The sequence below is a fragment of the Camarhynchus parvulus genome, chromosome 1, assembly GCF_901933205.1.
Source record: "Camarhynchus parvulus chromosome 1, STF_HiC, whole genome shotgun sequence".
NCBI classification, from domain to species: domain Eukaryota; kingdom Metazoa; phylum Chordata; class Aves; order Passeriformes; family Thraupidae; genus Camarhynchus; species Camarhynchus parvulus.
Genome location: NC_044571.1, coordinates 43091262 through 43108832, shown reverse-complemented (window position 1 = coordinate 43108832; position 17571 = coordinate 43091262).

Below are 17571 nucleotides of genomic sequence, written 5' to 3'. Positions count from 1 at the left end.
ATTCCTAAAATACTAGATTTATTGGATTATATATTTTGACATGTAACTGTTTCAACATAATTTGATTTCTCTGAGCCTGAATAACCATGAAAATATACCAGAATCAGTTTTATCTACAGTACCTTGGATTACTGAATATTTTCTTCTTTTTCAAGACTTTCTTTTTCTATTTGGCTTGTTTAGGTTTTTCTTTCCCCGATTTTCAATAGTTGTTTTGAAATATTTACAGATACTGTAAAGTTGTTTCTATGGGTGTCTCAAATTGAAATTTTCATCTCTCCAAAAGAACAAATATTTACATAAAAACCAAAATTTATACAAAAATTGCTGGACAGAAGGATCTATGTATGTAGCTGGAACTGTGCTACATGAACAAGCATTTGAGAGTGTGTTGTACTAAATGTTGAGTTTGGGATGGACATAGAATACCAAGAGCATGTTTCAAAGCTGCGTTTACCTGGTGCTCTTCTGCATATAAGATGTCATCACTGACTCAACAACATACATAAAAACCTAATACAGCACTCACAGTCTGTAATTTTAAAAACTATCTCATCTGCATCACTGACAGATATATCCGTTTACAGAATTTTACCTCATAACTCTATATTGTTGGCAAAGCTAAACAATATGAGCAAAATTATCTGACTGGTAAAGTAACAGAAGATTTTATTTTGTGTAAATGTGAAGTTGTATTATGGCATCTACATCACCAAAACCTAAAAACCTCAAACCCCCTAGTAAACTCGTTGCCTTAATAACAGAAAAAAGCAGTGGTTAATGTAATCTGACTTTCTCATGCAACTAATTTTAAACAGATTGTTAAAATTCCTTCTTCCATGTTTTTACAGCAGTATGGAGGGAAGAGAGAAATCTTCAACAAAGTAAATCTAACATTACAAATTAAACATTCATCCTTGACAGATGAGGCAACTTGCAGGGGGAATTGGACTAAATGATCTTTATAAGTCCTTTCCAACTGAACTATTCTCTATTCTATTCTCACATTATTCCCCTTTCTACTGTGTCCTCACAACTATTTCTATATCTGACGTTCTAAATGCATTGTCTTGGTCTGCTCTTCTGTTTTATCCATTTTATATCAGAATTATTTCAACAAAATCTCAAGCTCAGGCTTCCAGGCACAGAGAAGCCTTCACTTTTGAAAGATTTTCTCTGGTCCTTCAAATTTTTAGGAGACTAGCTAATCATGTTCAGCTGTCCCCTAATCAGAATGAGAAGATGTTTCAGTCTTTGTTTTACAATACATGCATTCTGTTAATACTTTCCCTGGTGGAAAATCCTGCAATATTGGGTGATCATTGACTGGAATCTATTATATAGTTAGCTATAGCAGATGTAGAGTGATGCATCAGATGTCAATTTGAAACAATTATTATTACATAGTTAATATTTTCATAGATAAATATATGTCTCTTCTCCGGGCCGAACCTTTAATTTCCCACCACTGCAGCTCTAAAATTTTCAGTAGCACTGTCATCTTCAAGTGACACCTTTATCAAAATATTGCTAAGAGAAACTTTCAAAAACTATTATTTAACTTACTAGCTTTCCTATTTTTATAAAGTAAAATTATAGAACTGACAAAGTGCAGAAACTGTTGCTATGTCTGTTTGGAAAAGTAATTTCATTTTGGCTGACTTTGTACCCGCTTATTTCACTTACCCTAAAATTTCTTTGTATCTTAAACGAAAGGTTCTCCAGAAACCAAAAACTACATGGCTCAGTTTTACTCCACTTTGGACTCTGAAATTTGTGCAGTGGCACTAGTAAATAGTTTTGGCTGAGGAATTGACAGCCTAATATCATATTTATCTGTGAAGGATGCTTGAACTCATTAGAGAAAATATTTATCAATACATTACAGACAAAACTTTGTCAACTAAAACTGGATTTTGGTTGAGTTATTTGGTAGCTATTCCTTTTCAAAGAATAAAAGAATGATCCCAGATATTATAGATTGAAAAATCTATTGAATTCTTATATAAATGTTGAGAAAGATAAAATAATGTTTTATGAGTTAGAATCTCAGCTTCAAATAGCACTGACAGTGGCAGCTCCTCTGAACCAGATTCTTTAGAAATCCATGATGAGCTAAACCTCTTGATTCTTGGTTTCCAGACAAAACTGGAAAACTGCACTGCTGAAAAAATTATGTTAAAAACATAGATCCACTTTCCAGCATGTCTTTTCTTCTGTGTGTTTCAGTACTTTTTCCTAAAGTACAGAAATTGATGAATGCAGCCACTTGTGAATACTTACAAATATTCTAGGTACTCTGTGACATACAATAGCTAATGCTAGTGGTATGTTGTATGCTATTAACCAAAGTGATTAATTATTCTAAATGTGTTAAGAAAATGCAACGTATTTATTATGTAAGGTTTTTCCTTAATACCCCTACTTAACAGAGGAAGTCTTTTTCTTATATTTTAAGTAGGACTTTTTACATAAATGCACTTCTGTTCTTTTTTTGGAGATTGGTTTTGATTTTATATTGGAAATAGTGACTCTGTATTAAAGGTTGCTGTTTCCCTCTATTTTCTTCTAGCAAGCTTTTGGAGGAAGGAGATGGAGGAAAAAAACAGGCTTGGAAGGAAGCCTAAAATGTACAGGGGGGAAGTGAATGGTATTGATATTTTTTCTTTCTTTTTAGCTCTACTTCCTCAGTCCTAGTATGGACAACTTCTATTATATGGCAGATACAAATTCTTTAATAACCTAAGCTAATTAAGGAACTAGAATTTTTAAAAATGCTATCCCTTCAGTCATACTGGACCCTGCCGTTATGCCTGTAGTACTAATAAACAGGATGAGGGCATATAGACTCAAGCACCACCAGCAAATGGTCTCCTGTACAATGTGATTTGCTAGCACACAAGCTTCTGTACTTCTGGTCCTTCAAGAGGCTCTGTCAGACACAGTTTAGAAGCTGACTAGGAAATACCACTGGACAGAGATTTCCCTCTGCTGGGCAGTAAGCAAGAGGCCATCTTGTGTGGGAATGAGAAAATATTTTATCTTTGTGGGTGTATTTGCTGCTGCCATCAGGACCAGTAGACCAGCTCTTATCCCTTTCATTTATTCATATATCTGTAGCCTCAGGGTTTGCCCTAGATGATTGGCAGCCAGATGATAACCAAATAAAAGATCATTGCTTTAATGAGAGTGCCATTGGTTTAATGGGCCTATGACCTGCTTGTTATTCTGCTAAGGTTTGCAGAAAAGCCTAGGGGAGGACATAAGATTGTGCTGGCAAAGTAGGATAAACTGCTCAGTGAAATAATTGGAAAAAAGAATTAGAAAGTTAAAAAAGGTACAAAAAAAGTAAGAGGGATATTTAGAATATGCCTTTAAATAACTCCTTAAACTCTGCTTGTGGTTGATCATAAGGATTTCCTCGTGTGTATGTGAGCCATAGAGACCAAGGAAACAATTCAGCTACAGCCCATCCCTGAGTACTGCCTTTTGGAATTAGTTCCAAACTTTCCCAGGGACAGGAAAACACTACCATTTCTCCCAAGCCTCCACAGTGCTGCAGCCTTGAGCAATTTTATTTCTGTCTGGTACAAATGCATCCTCTCCTTTTTTTTTTTTTCTTTGCCTTCTGCTGTTATTCTTGGTCTAACATATCTGCTGTTCAGAGTAAATCCATCAAACAGACCTCATTGTTCTTTCAGGTAGCTTATTTCATCCCTAGTGTATTATTTATTTGCATGTTTCTTCTACCTTAAGCGATCTACTAATTAACAAACTGTTTGCAAAACTCATATAATGTTTTATGGATATTCTTAAGGAAATATTTTTATATATGTATGTGCATATATACACACACACCCCCCCACAAAAATTGTTGTTCCTAAACTTCTGTTTAAATCTTCACAGCATAAATTATGACGATGGTGTGCCAAGCAAGGGTCTTGCTGAATACACCACAGTTTCTTCTCTACTCATCCAAAGAGCTATAATTGCTGTCATCCAACTAGAAAGCAGCTGGATCACACCTGGATCCACTGGAAAATGTTCCTAGGTTCCTCAATTTAGCCAAGTTCTTAATAATACAAATTATATTAACAGTATAGGTGAAAAATTGGACATGTTAGAATCGGACATGTTTTGCCTTTTCCTGCATATCTTTTGTAATTTTTTTTGTAATCTTCTCCTATTGTGGAGATAATATTGTGGAGCTGATAAAAATTACAGTATAAACATTAGTTTTAATACTACATACTAAAATTTAACAACTCTAATGTTGTTAAGGTTCTTCAATGAGCACAAGAACTAAAGAAATCTGAGAAAAGAAATCTGCTCATCTTTATTAGACACCTAAATGTCTTGAGTTTGTTGAAGATAGCTTTCTAAAGCAAGTGGTTAAGTTTCCTGGATATTCAATAGTTAGACTTAGTTTCTCAAGAGGGTGATTTTGCCTCATTCAGTTTAACAAGCAAAGTTAAGCCAATTGGATTTCCTTATGGTATCTTCAAAAAACCTAGTCTTCATCATTGACTCACTAAGGAACTCAGGTATTGTGAGAACAGTTCAGCAATCCAGGATGGGATTAATCATACCTGATTTAAACTGTTTGAAATCAGATTGTCTAGTCTAACCTTTTTGTGTACATTTCAACTGTCATTAACAGCAAAGGTCTTTTCTAGCACAATTCATCTTATCCTCTTGAGATGTCTGTTAGTTCCGCTGTACACGGATACCCTTTTGTGAAATAAAAAAATCATCAGGGAATGAGTTCAAACACTGGATAAACACTTAAAATACTTAATTCTTTGCCATTTGGAAGTGCCTCAGATTTACAGCTTATTTTCTCCTAGCCAAAGCCACCATATAAGATTTGGATGCTACTATCAACATTAAAATTGTTAAGTGAGTACCAGAATCAATGAAAATCTGAAGCTCAACTCTATCGGTCTTTATCAGATCCCTTACACCTGGGTTTCGTGTGTGTGTAGAAGCAGATCTCAAAAAAGTACCTAAGTTTCCTGGAGAGAGAACAGTGTTATTAGTCAGGGCTAGTCCTTAGCCATGTTTCACTCAACACTACAGACATAGCCAGTACAACTAGCCTGGGTAAATAACTCTCAGATGGCCACTATTGGTGAGGTAACTCTTACCTAAGCTGTAGGTAGGAACAAGATATCCAAGTCAGGTAAATTGAATTCTTGTACTGACATGTTCATAGCGAGCAGTGAATTGCCCTACCAAAGCTGCTTATTTGGTTTGATTTGTTTTTACAGCTCTTTCCCCTGTGCAGTCCCTGGCCTTTATGATGGGCTGAATTCATGCTGAAGATTTTCTTTTGTGTGTATTAATTGGGTCTTCTCTTCCCAAGTACCAATTTTTATGATAACTCCAAGAGCTTACATATCTTTGGTACTCCCAGCTCTCTGACAGAAGTAACTGATCAAGCAGAAAGTCACTGAAATTAAGTTAGTAGCGTATACATACCATTCACACGGCCAGTGCTGCCACAGGAGTCTTCCCTAGGAGATCATCTGAAGATGATTTACTAATGATCAATAAAAGCAAAGACAATGTAATGTGTTGTCCCTAGTTTTGGGACAAGAATTTGAGATATTTGTTAAAAAATAAGTGGTCTTTCCATATGCCTTAAGCTTTTATGAGAATGCATGCACAGTTGGCCTGATGATAATTTATCATTGCACCTCATACTAGCTTACTTTTATCAATATTTTTATAAACCAGGTTTATTAGGAAATAATTTAGTAAGAAAAAATATTGGAATAATAAAGCATGTTAAGCATACAGAAAGGCATCATACATATTGTAATAAATTTTTCCAAAAAATATCATAATCCACCTCCATCCTTAGAGTCACAGGACTGGTCATTCTGAAGGTTTTCTACATATATTCTCTTAGGCTCACTGCAAACTGATATAAGTGAGAGCCTGACAGAGTGCTAACAGACTCAAATAGCAGTATGTTTTTCCCAAGAGTTGCAGCAAAATGAAAGCTTCATAAGTATAGTTGCTTAATGTATCAAAAAATACACAAAAGCTCTGAAATGTGCTTTTCTCCTAGCTTATCATGCTGTGAGGTTACTGACTCTCTTTGAGACCTTTCGACTTCAGCTAGTGTCATTTATACCATTTCATAAGACCAAAGGCCAAAACTGTTGTAACCAGCTGGAAGCAGCAATACCCTAACATAAACAGAAAGGAAAAGATTTTTTTTGTTTCTGCTCCTTCCCATAAAACCTCTGTCTAAACCAATTCATTTTAAATTCTCTTACCTTCAATTTCATGGATTCTTCTATGGTGTCCTTTAAGTCTTGAAGAAAATAATATATATCACTGAAATATTTCTGTAAGACAGCCTTTTATTCCTTTTGGCAGAAATCCATGTTATAATCAAATTTAAAATAAGATGCCCACCAATTTAAAACTTCGTCTTTAAACTGGACAGCTGGGAAATTTTCTGTTTGGACTGCAATATCTGTCTAATTGAACTGCTTTCTGAGCAATGCAGATTGGGGTGAAAGATGCCCTCTAGCAAGATGGCATTTCTAATTGACTCATCTGAACTGTAACATTATTGCTGCCTTTCATTTGATTGTGTCATGATGAGTACATCATGATGCCTGCGATCTTTAGGGAAGGTGGATCACCTCCCTAAATTTAGGATGTTATGAATTATGGGCTGCAAAACTGTCCTTTGCATACAAACAACCAACTGAATTTCTTCCTGACGTGGTCTGTTACTACAAAGACATTAGAGATGCTATTTTAAGTCACATGTGCAAGCTGCCTGGAGACTATAATCAGGTTGACTAATCAGGTGGCATGGCAAATTTGGCCTGTCATATGGTACATTGAATCCACTGTCTTTGTATTCAACTCTAATATTTTTTACTTACTGAGAAAATAAAATCTCTTTTCTCTTCACTTCTGTTTAAACTCAACTCATCCAGAAAAGTGGGTATACAGTTGCACTAGACTAGTCAGTTATGTGTAAGCATCAGATATAGGGTAAAACCTCGGGGTTTTATCCTATATAATAACTAGGGGCTCTTACAAGCATTATTATATTGCATCTGCTCTTGTTTCAGAGCCTTGATTAAAGACAGAATGAAGTCTGTGTTGCTAATGGTTTGTCAGTTTGTGGCTCATTTGCTAGTTCTTCCTTTCCAAAATATTGCTTGCATATTTGTAGTCCATGATTATGCAGAAACAAAACCACAGATATTTGTGTTACTGAGGTTTCCCTCTTCTAACTGCATACTCTCTTAAGCACATCCCATGAAAAACCTATGTCTTGCCCATTCATTTCATAATCACATTAGAGAAGCAGCATTTTATGGGGTTTTTTTGTAATTCTTCTCAATCTCTTTGCCTTCCATTCTTCATTTCTTTCTTTCCTGCATGTCTCCTATCTCATTGGCATGCCTGACTTTTGGCAATATTGTTAAGACATCCATCCGCTTCTGTTGTTGTGCTTCAGATTCATTAATCAGTCACTGGAGTGATTATCCAGTGGCCAAACCTTGGCTAGATGTTCTTCACAAGGTCAAACTAGTCCCCAGTGGCACAGTCATACCAATGGTAAAAACTTTGGAACAAAAAAATATTTGTTGTCTTTCTCCAAAAATACAATACAATGGTTTGCCTTCTATCTAATCAAAATATTTCTGTAGAGAAAGGGGGTTGGGAAGGATAACCAACAGAAGGATCAAATTAAGAGATCTGACTAAGCAGTCTAAATCATAGCTGGCCTATATTTTTCATCTAGGCTTCTTACTGTAGAAAAATAGAAATGTAAGGATGGTGCATGCCAGTTGTCCTTAGCAGACAGGAGTCATTATTTTGAAAGACCATGCATCATTGCCCATAAAGGGAACCAGCTTATAATTCTAATGCATCTGCAATGTTAAAAGGATGTTCTGCTTCAAGATCCAGTGGAGGAAAGGCTAGCTATTCAAGACAACTTCTACAAACCTTGGAAAAATAGTAACAGGAAGGGATTTCAAGTTACAACGAAGATAAAAGGAAGCTTGTTTTATCAAATAATTTCAGAGTTCATGTATCTCTTACAGAGTTAGGAAAGAATATTTCATAATTTCTAGAAACTGGCTAAAGTTGGAGCAATGATAGAACAACTGCTATGCCAACAAGAGGCTGTTGCATTATTCAAGGAGCTTGAGATAATACTGAGAGCGTTAATCACATTTTTCTCATAATTTTTTGTTAAAGACATAGATGTATAGTCTTAAATATTGACATAAATACTGTTGCTCCATATAAATATTGCTGTTCTCTCCACTAAGGCACTGCTGTTCTCTTTGGTTTCAAAATAATCTTAAAATACATTTTGCTTTCCCTTGCCACAAGAGCATAGCTGAAAGCAAGAATTCAAAGGAAGTAGAACTATGAGTGAAAGGACAAACTTGTTGGTACCACAGCTACCCGCATCTGATATTAAGATTGCAGGTTGGTAACAAGTAAAATATTTCATAATACAGTCCATGATAATTATAAAGAAAATATCTTCCTTTTATGAAAGTCAGGTTACAAACCACTGCCATTTTTTCCAGAACAATTACTACCAAGTTAAGTCCAATCACATCATCATGATCATTCAAGTTACAAAGCCACATATTTCCATGCTTTAAGTAGACTTCTTTGCTCACATGAAAGTTCTCCTCAACTGATCACAAAATGAACAATGGTAAGGCACAAGAATGTGATTATTTCTGCCTCTGCTCTGTTTCTAGAAATATACCTTGAACCTCTTTATCTTCTTTCGAGAGAAACATCCTTTCTGAGTAGTGCCAGGCTGAAACTGTGCAGGTATACTTTGACACAATTCAATATTCTTCTTTGAACTTTTAAAGTTAAACCATTTTCTCACTTCAGTTTGAACTCTTCAAAATTCTTCTATTTGCAGACAATAAATACACCAACATAGCAGTAATAACCCTTTTGTTTCAAACTAATAATCCTGTTGTTCCAAAGTCTAGAGACATAAAACCCGAAGAAAGATTGAATGAGATGGGAATGTAGACACTAAGGAACTTGGAAGTTGGATCATGTTTAGACAGAGTTTAGATCAAGAATAGTGTGTATATGCAGAAGCATAGAAGACTGTTGTGCAACAGGTGTTTGGAAGGAGTTTGATGATCCATCACTTATTGTGAATGTCACATGCAATGTTAACTTTGGGGTAACAAAAGGTGATCAAAGGTATTTGTGGGTTGCAAGACTTCTTTGGATTAGATCTTGGTGGCTGATCTGCAGATATATGAAGGCATGCTATTTTGAGTGGAAAAGGAAATTAAACGTTTGCTAGCATATAGTAAATACAACTCAGGTAGTTTTAGGTATCTGCAATACCTAAGCTTGAGCTAGTCAGGGTAGGCTTCATTTGTATGTAGAGGAAAGGAAAAGGCATTTTTAGGAATTTATTATGGACTTCAGTATGTAAAAAGTCCACAATAGAAGGAACTGTTTACTACAGTATAAAAAAGGAAGGCCAGATTACTACATCAAGTCAAGATGTATGAGAATCCTCCAGTTTACATATGTGTATGTACTAAGCAACTATTTGTATTTACTAGCAACATTGTTTAACTTGACTTCATCTATAGCCAAAAAAAGTCTTGACTTATAATGGCTTGACCACCTCTCACTAACTAAACACTGAAATTATTTCTCAGTTAGTGTTTGATTAGGAAATCAGTTGGAATTCATATTAACTCTTTGGCTATTTTTTGGTTCAGGAAATATTTAATAGAGTTTTTGTTTTGCTTTAGCTTTTTTGTTTATTCTCTTTTTTATGTAGAGAGTCGATATCAAAAAACCAACATATTCAGCATGTTTACATAAATTAAATTTATAAGAATATTAGAAGGTAGAGATAAACCCAACAGATTTTAGATAAAACTCAAGATAAGTTCTACATAGGGTGGAAAAACATCAGGACCAAAATAGTGAAATTTACAATAAAAGAAACAACCAAAGGAAAAATTCTGTAAAAAACACACACCTCTTCCCATTTTTTGCAGTAGCATAAAAAATAGGCAGAATAGAAGTCATTGAGTATTCAAGATCCACATCCAAAGAGTAACTTTATGGGACAAAACTTAATGTCTTCCTGTCTAACTATTAAATGTGTGAAACAATTTTGAATACACTAAGCCAGACTCCTTTGATGTTGATCAGTTTGACCTAGAGTCCTATGAATGAGTTAAGCTGTCTTCTACACTAAAGGGACATTTTGACAACATGGAGGTGTGCCGTACCAGAACCATTCAATTACATAATAGTTCTTTTCTTTTTCCTTCCTTTTTTATTTTTTTTCTCTCTAGAAAGCTGAGAATTAGATTCTTAAACTTAAGAACACAAGTCTCTCACTCTGTCTAGTCTCTCACCACTGACTAGTGGTGTAGTAACTTAGCACTAGCAAAAGGCAGGACCCAGCACCCGCACAAAATGATAGAAACCATACTCCTAATTACTGCTGTTTAATGTAATGTCATCTATTCATGCAGCTGTTCTTCCGGCATGCAGCTGTGGAGACACTTTGAATCTCAAATGGCTGTAGACAAGATGGGCAACTGAAGATTTCAGTATTTTCAGGTTTCAGAACCTGAAACCTGAACTTCAGCAACAACAGTACATCTGGCAGAAAAAAACGAAGATGCATTTTTGCATTTCACTTTTATCTCTGATGGTGCTTGCAACAACTCTACTTTATTATGTCTTGTTCCAAGCCAATAAAGACAGGATATCCTTTCCGTGAAGCTTGGCCCTGAGAGGCCCCACATTGTCTTTTGTACCAAACTCAAACTTAACATGCCAAAAGCTAACAATAACGTAGTACATGATACACATACTTATAGCCAACTGGACACTAACCATGCTAACACTGCAGCAAAGTGGTCATTATTAAGAGTCCTCCAGAATTACAGACTTGCTGTAACCTGGAGAGGTTAAGCTCTGGTGTACTGAGGCTGTGCAGTCTCACACGCTCTGAAACTTTAAGGCCTAATTTATTTCATTCTTCCACTTATCCATCCACAGGTAGAGATGACTTTTCCTTTCTGTTTCTGTTGAACAAATATCAAGCCAAGACAAAACATGCTGTGTAAGCGCTATTCGACAATATGAATAAATATGGACTAGAATTTGGTTTGCCATCATTTTTTACTAAGTACCTTAATAATGATCCCATTGTATTACATAAGGTAAATGTAGACCCTTGCTAGCATATCTAAACTTATATTTCAAATCAAAGAAAATTCATTAAATCACAATCAAACAGTGTCAGCAACAATAAAAACAGACCAGACACACAATCACCTATTTAGTTTCTAGTTGAGCAACTTTTTGAAAATGAGAAAATCTAGAACAAAATAGTCAGATTTCTATTATATTTTAAGAAACATAGAAACACTTATGCTTTGAGAGCGTTTTTCCCCTGTCATCTACACAGATTCTTTCACTTCATTTCACTTTTATGTGGCCTTTACATTCTGTATTTATAACTATGAATAAATAAACTCCATATTCTCAGGGTATAGCAAAGCATTTGCTAGATCTTCTTTGCCAGTGGTAGTATTGTTTTCTGATTAATGTCTGTTAATAGCACATGCCTCTCCATAAATAAAGAAACAGAAGCAGTTACAGGCATGACATACAAACAAAATTTCCTTCTTATTTGTGCGTGCTGATGCTCAGGTGTTGTTAATATTGATGCATAAACTGTGTGTTCTATTTCATCCATACAAAAATGAACCAATTTCTAAACATTCCTGGAGTCATCCAACAGCAACTTAGAGAACTGTACACATTTTCATATCATATCAGTATTTACGCATCTAAGTTATGCCTTCAGTTTGTCAGCTTTTCCTAGATGAATATGTGAATCTTGCTGTTTGCCTTTGATTTTCAGTAGATACCTTTGCACAGCAACAGTGTTTAGATGCCAGTCAGGATACCTATATTGCTAGAACTAATTTTATAGCATAGGTTAGCACTGCAAGGATTTATATGTAGCTAGTATATTTAGTATAGCATCTAATGGTATACAATACTTGAGATGTTCTTTTATTCTCTATCGATTTCCAGCTAGGTATGTATGTATGTATGTATGTATGTATGTATGTATGTATAAAAACAGAGTATTCAAGCAGGGTGTCCAGCATGTCTGGGAAATTCAGTCCTTAAGTTTGCCTTACCATAAGCAACAGCCTTCTCCTATTTTTTCCATTTTCTGGATTTAAAAGTTTTGAACTATTACCAAATTGGGTATGCATTGGATATCTATTAAATAATCATTTACAAGAAACGAGATATCAATAGCAAATAAAAGATAAAAACACACAAAGATGAAACAAGAGTCAGAACCTAAAATTGTACTGAAAACCCAATTTAAAAAAAAATCAAAACACAGAATCAAAATACAACCTCACTGAACTAAACCAGAACACTGATTCAAAGTAATATGAAAATGTAATTTTCTTATTTACATTCACTTTTACAGCATCCACGGCTTCAAGTTTTACTCTGCATCCAGAAAGATGAAAACTTTTTATAAAAGAAAGTTCGACAATTGTGTGATTGAAGAGGTACCTAAATAAAAACCCTCACAAAAATTGTCTGCATTTGGTAAGACATGGAGTCACATAATGAGAGAGCACATTATACAAGGTTGAAAGTCAACAATTTATAGCAACAATTTATAATGGGTGAACAGTTAATTTTCAAAATGATGAACTGAGAATACAGTGAATTTGGAGAAAAACCTTAAGTAAGCTCATACAGCAACTTTCATACATTTCAAGGAAGTAGATAAATTAGAGATTATTGTGTGAAAGAAGATGTAGGAACAAGCAAATTTTACATGTGGGAAATTAAAATAGCTATATTTGAAAATTTAGCATTGAAAACCTTGAGAAGTACAGATTTGTTTACAATAAAATATTTAAGGATTTCAATAAACAAGATCAAGACACCAGGAAAAGTAGTAGCATCAACAAGAAGGACTAAATAATGGAGATAATGGATACATTTTGTTAATGTAATGAAAGATGACAAAAGTAAAAGTACTGTAACAGATAATTCTGTTTAGTGACTTTTAAAGTCAGGAACTTGTTTGTAACCTCCAGGCTTGCAATTAATTGTATCACTTACCTGTTCTGCAGAAGACTTCTTGTAAAACAATGGGGAAACAGATGCTGGCTTTGAACTCAAGCAGAGTAGCAAGCCAGAATGTGAAAAAAAATGCTGTGTCTGAAATCAAAACATTTGAATTAACAAGACAAAAATACATTTAACTATTTAAATATTAACTTCATTACAAAAATGTATATATGTGAAAAGAAAAAAACATTAGCACTTTCAAGGCTATAATGATATTAAGAACACTATCATAATATGATTCCTGATATCTTCAAATTTAAGCATATATGTGCATACTCACATACATAATTTCCCAAATATAGTATACTTTGGGATTTGTTTTCCATAAAGCTACAGCATGGTCATTTAAAAAAGATCCGGCATGGTGGTTTGTTTTTTTTTTTCAGACCAAGCTGTAGAGATTAATATCCTAGTGTATGCAAAAGTCTATGTTTGTTGTTAGTTTTTATTATATCTATTTGTGTTAGAGACCCATAAATGCTGTCATTCTGGATCGTTTGATGCATCTACCTCCGTCTATTTGCCTGTGTTAGTTGACAACAGATGTTATTTCATCTTGTAACAGATGTTGTATTTACTGTAAAGTACAAGTGGTACTGAAGAAATCATAAAAACAGAAGGAGAAGGTAGAATCCACCTTTCCCAAAGATAACTTCTTGACAGGTGTGAACAACAGCACATGGCAATAAGGACATTTAGCTCTCTGTTGTGGATGTCTTTACATCTCTGGCTCAATTCTGGCATGACATTCTAATCTTGGTTTCATATCTGGTCACCTCAGCTGTTAAAATCATGTTGTCCTGTAGTGGGGAATTTTCAACAGGATCATCCTATCTCATTGTTGTGCTACCTTCTTACCAGAATCAAGAACTTACAAACATAGTGAAACTCACTGCAAAGTCCAGTTAATTAAGTTTTGTGATGAGTTTTTGGTGTTTGAGGGTTTTTGTTGTTGTTTTCTTTGTTGCTTTCATATGTATAAACACAAATAATTAAATGTTGTTAAAAAAAAAAATCTGTAATTAAGTGGGAAATTTCTGGAAGACAGATTTCAACAGAGTTTTCCAAAGAGCTGTCTCCTCATTTCTCTCCCCTCAAATCAGCATATTGGAAGTATGCACTTGTACTGTAGTAATGAGGAGTTAATTTACAGCTTCTTTATTCCTTATTTGGAGAAATCCATACGAAGAGGGGAAACTATTTTTGCTATAGGAACATATGGAAAGAAACAGGGGAATTCACATCTTACATTATCCATAATCTTCAAAATCAGAATAAAGACAATGATATTAAAGATTAACTAACTGAACACCTTTGTATTTTTTTAAAAGTATGAATAAATATCATCGCATTTCTCTCACTGTTCTATTTCTCCTTATTATTATGATTACATCTACAACTTTCTTATTCTCTTCTGTTTTCTACGAAAGTTGATTCCTCAGTTTGATAGAGCATAAGGTCTTGGGTTGTAATTCACTTTATATTGTCAGTATCAGTTTGACTACACCCTCTTCTATTCTGCAATGAATTTGTTTTTATCTTCAGTCTTGCATTTGTTGGATCAAGTTGCTAGCTACCATAAGGTGTCAAAATCTACTAAAATTATGTTACTGATAAATCTGTCTCATGTTTACTGGCCAGAAAAAGCTATTGAGAAGAATCAATATTATGTTAAATATTTTGCTTAGATACTGGGCTGCGGAAAAAGAGCAGAGCAGAGTAATGCAACTTTTTTTCCTCCTTTTGTAAAGCACTATCTTAAAAAAGTTTAGATTACAAATTTTAGAAAAAATCTAATAATTTTTAAACATTGTACAAGCTCATTATTTCATGTAGCCTTTCTTATTCACAAGAGTTTGAGCCTGATGTTCTCATTTTAGAGCTCCTAGAATACTTCTTCCCTGTTGTGATAAAAAGTAAACCTTTTTGTAGGTGCCACAATGGCATAGGTACATCACAACCCCCAAAATATTCAATTCATCCAATATAAAATGGAAGAGTTTAAGTTCAGACTACTTTTAAGCTATTAATATTGCTTGTCTGCTGATCAGATAAGATTACTGGAAGGACATTGACTGGTGTAACTGACCAAAGCTGAAATTGTTTTGCAAAAATAAAAGGTATGCGTAGTTTCTTGTGCTGCATTCATCAGAGAAAAATTACACTATCTAAGGAAATATAATAATAATGATAATAAAATGATAATATCTAAGGAAATATTCATCAGTCTAACACAAGAATCACTGCAGATTTTTTTGTCACAAATGTCAGTTGACCAATAACATATGCATATGTGCATTATGAAAATAATTTTTTTTTTGTTTTGACATTACAGCAAAACATCATTTTCACTTTTACAGACTGAAAGACACAATAAAGCATGCTGCTAATATCAGTTTGCAAATACAGCTATACAATAAATATTTGAAGTACATTTCTGAAATTAATAATAACGAAGTATAATGCCATTGCCAAAATGTTGCACTCATATTTCTGATTTGTTCTTATTTGAGCACATAGGGAGCCAATGAAAGTATTAAAACCCCAGCAGGAGCAATCAGGGCATTTAGCATCTTGCAAGTTACTGGTGCTCAGCAGTTTTAGGGGAAACAAAAAAAGTGCTTTGCAAGTGCATGCACAGGGTACTATGCTGCAGCGTGGTGCTGTGATACCTAAAGGAGCTTCCTTTGAGTACCAGAAACATGCTCATTATGCTTGGGCTAATTATAGCCTGAGAAGTCTTCTTGAGGGAAGAACCTAGAGAGTGATACAGATGGAAAAAGAGATGATGGAATAAAACAAAATGAGAAAATATTTTGAAGATAAGTAGAGAAAGTATACATCTGAGGCTTTTCTTAAAAATATTTTCATTAAAACATTAAAACTATTTTTATTTTACAAGGCAGAACAAGATTTGATAATTTTGATTAATTTTCTTTTTTTTTTTTTTCTTAAAAAGAAAGAAGTAGGCTAAGATTTTTTTTGGACAATCAGCATTTCATCAGAGCTAAAAATAGAGATTATAATATTGTTTGTTCATGTAGGGAAATGGTGCAGCTGAGGTCAAAAATAGCTCTTTTACCATTGCTCCAAAAGGAACATGACTAAACTTTATTAATGTGTAATCCTGCAAAACCTTTTTTAACATATATCTAACAGTCATAACTGTTATGTCTCTTAATGATTACAATGAATTCTTACAGAAGAATGGGATAGTTTTATTTTTTTTCCTAATAAAATTCCTATTTTACCTCTTCATTTGTCTTGTATTTGTTCCATTCCAATCATTTTATTAGGTCAAAGTATTACAAATTATTTGGCATACCAACAAAATTATTTAGCATATTTTTAATTTTTAGCATATCATTCGATGGCAAAAAAATTGATTTCTTCACTGTTCAATGTCTATGGGGTTTTTTTCATTTTAATAAATCTGAGGCCATATTCCATTGATTGAACTTAGCATTACTGCCAGGTTTTTTTCACTGTAAAAATGACCAATCAGCTAGCTGAAACTGCAACAGATTTTTTATTTTGAGAACTATTAAATATTTATTTTTACACACACACACCTGTACAACACTGAAAATTCAACACTACTGGCTTCAATTTTTAACTTGTCAGTTAAGAGTTGTAATATGTTGCTGTGCAAGTCTCTTAACTTCATACTCAAACTCCTGTATAGCATAAGCAAACTAAAATTTACACACTATGTAACTTCATTCACATCCTTTCTTTCATTTAAGGAAATCTGTAATTTAAATTATATGTAGTTAATTTATCCTAAATAAAAAGATGAAGATAGCAAATGCTAACCCAAATGGATTTGGTTTTTGTTTTTTTTTAAATCCTAATGTATTGGCTTCTGAACATTGAAATAGTACGAAACTATGCTGTTTATTTATGTCCCTGAAGAAATAAGGAGTTTTTACAAATTAACATTTAACAGCTCTATCAATGATGGAAACAGAACTGAGAAAAGTATACCACAATCTTTCATGGACACTTTTTTTTCTCTTAGGTTTAATGAATAAGGACTAATCAAACAGATTTTTTTAATCAGTAGACTAAATATGACATGGATTAAATGCAAGGAGCAGATCCACTGAATAAGCTGAGTCAATTTCTACAAGCATGCTTCACACTGTAAACACACTTGATCAACTTCAATTCTATTGTAACAAGAAAAAGTCCTTAACTGAATTTATTTCATTAGAAGAAACTAGGGGCTCTCTCATTTAAATGTTATGCATGTCTTACCGATATGCATGACATTTAAAAGTAAAAGTTAAGTTTATATTAAAAAGATATTACTTCCCAGAGCATTTGAAGGAGTCTCCTAATGCAAAGCAGTTAGTACATTTAAATAAACAGTTA